This window comes from Echinops telfairi, unplaced genomic scaffold, assembly GCF_000313985.2.
Source record: "Echinops telfairi isolate 266 unplaced genomic scaffold, ASM31398v2 ScPeMD7_1957;HRSCAF=2489, whole genome shotgun sequence".
NCBI classification, from domain to species: Eukaryota; Metazoa; Chordata; class Mammalia; order Afrosoricida; family Tenrecidae; genus Echinops; species Echinops telfairi.
Genome location: NW_022105855.1, coordinates 1477068 through 1479691, shown reverse-complemented (window position 1 = coordinate 1479691; position 2624 = coordinate 1477068).

Sequence of the window (2624 nt, the reverse complement as noted above, 5' to 3'; positions counted from 1 at the left end):
CAAGACCTGAAAGTGGCCCTGGGTAGATGAGATGTTGCTCAACTTCATTTGTAATAAGGGCAATACAAACTACAATGAGATGACATTTCTCCTCTGTCAGATTTGCAACATTTTTATATATTTGACAATATTCTTGCTGCATGGAGAAATAACATTGGCATATGTTACTAGTGGCAATGCAAAATGATACCACCCCTTCAACATTGGGCTGCTAACTTCAAGGAGGGCGGTTCAAACCCACCAGTTACTCCACAGGAGAAGGAAGAGGCAGTCTGTGCCAGGGAGGATTCACAATCTTGGAAGCCCGCTGTAGGGTTGCTCTGAGTTGAATTTGTGCACTTATTTGTGATCCAGAAATCCCTCTTGGCATATACCCTGGGCAGTTTACCTCCAACGATATTAAAAAGACATGCACAGTCATTCATCCTAGCGTTGCTTGTCTTTGTAAACTATTAGAAACTAACTTCTCCAGCAGAGGAGACTGCTTGGATAAAATGAGAAAGGAAGGCGCCTGCTTATTGTACTGTGCAGGGAGCCTGCTGGTACACAGGAGGGCACGCTGGAGTTGAAGTCACCCTGTTGTAACCATTATGCAACAACCCCAAAGCCCCAAGCCCATTGCCATCGAGTCAGTTCTGATGGACAGTGTGACCCTGTGGGACAGAGTAGAATTGCTTCTGAGATTTCTTGGGACTAATTCTGGACACGGCAGAGAGCCCTCTTTCTGTCTCGGAGAGAACTTCACCCGCTGCCGCATGAAGGATCCTTGGCAGCTGTGGTACCAAACCCAAGCCAAACTCACTGCCATCAGTGAATGCTGACTCACAGCGACCCCTGTGGGCTTCCCCGAGTGCACTGCGCACGGGAGTAGAAAGCCCAGTCTGTCTCCTGCAGAGCTGCTGGTGGTTTCTAACCGCCGACCATGTGGACCGCAGCCCGACTTGTGACCCCAGCCTACCAGGGCTCCTCAAACTGTTAGAGGGAAGGTGAAGTTCAAGGTGAAGTCGGGCACAAGTGTCACTGTATGCTAATGACAAGGGAAATCTGGTGAAGAGTAGACTATTCTCATGGTCTTTCGGGGTCTTCGCCCTTGAAAGGGAAACGGACCCATAGAACCCAACCGACCCCAACCAAACTCACTCCGTGGGCGGCGGCGCACCCAGAGCAGCCCCGAGGACAGAGAAGAACCACCTCCATGGGGTGCCAAGTCTGTCACTGTTTACGGGAGTCAGAAGCCTCAGCCCTCTCCCTTAGAATGGAGAAAGAAGCCCGACGGATAACCCACTACAGCACTGGGGTACTGCTGCTGGTACCTCTACAGGCACCTAAGCAATAGCTGCCTGCCCAGTCAAGACGTCCATAGCACCACCACCAGTTCATTAAAGTTAACATTACCGTGAGAGGCAGGTGGGCATTAGGTGCCTCCCGACGGGCAGCTCGGAGAACACAGCATCGATTTTGGTGAACCCAGCCAGACACTGGGATCTTCAAACACACCCACAGGGAGGAACATGCTAATATATATATTCTTTTAAAAATACAAATGTCATGAAAGTAATAAAATAAGAGACTTGACGACTAAATGTGATATGCAATTCTAGACCTGATCCTGTCACAGGAGGGGAAAAAAGGGTGGTGGTGGGGAGTGTATCACATTTTTTATTCAATTGACCAAATTGGAATGTGGATTGTTGATATGATCACAGTATATACACCTGTGTAATATTTACTAAGGTTGGTAACTATTACTGTTACGTAAGAAAAGATTTCCATTGTCACAAAGTAGAAACTGCAATATTTAGGGGCGAAGGGCTAAGTTACAGGCAGTTTACAGTTGGAAGGCTTAGGGGGAAAAATAATATGTGAGCAACAAAGAAAGCACACATAAGTGAGCAAATAAAGAAACAAATGTGTAAAATGGTAACCGTGAATCTGCATAAAAGTTAGACAGATAAAGGGTAGATGGGTCGTCCTGACACTACTCTTATTCTTGAACCTTCTTTTTAGGCTTGAAATTATTTAAAAAAACAAACAAATAAAACACACCTATCAAAAATGTACATATTAAAAGTGTAGAGACCATCCAAACAGCTTTCTACTCTTCTCTGGGAGTAGGTGGCTGGTATTAGGTTCTCTTGGGACCAGGGCTTATGTTCCACGGTGGCCTCCAGGCCTTTCTTCCTGTTGACCTCTCTTGCTTACTCTTCCCTGACCCTAAAGGAGAGCGGAACCGCTCTTGCTCCTGTTCCACCTGGCCCATTCCCAGGGCGGGGAATTCACATTATTCACCTCTGAAACCCCACAGTGCTTGGAACACACTGGGCACTCACCTACCATCTGCTGACTTGGCAGAATGAATGAACCCAGATTCTTCTAGAGCCCACAGTGTTCATGTGCAGATATGGAGAAAAACTCTTTAAAATCAGCAAGAATGGTGCGGTCAGCTGCAACTCTAAGATCCCCCACTTCTGGATCTGGTGAGGACAATGGGGAAAAAGCACACTGTTGCTGTCCAGTGAGTCCGGCTCGGAGTGGCTCCATAGCACAGGGTAGAATAATAGCCCCATAAGATCTCTAAGGTGTTGTGAATGAGGGTGAGTGCGGAGTGGGGACCCAAAGCCCAT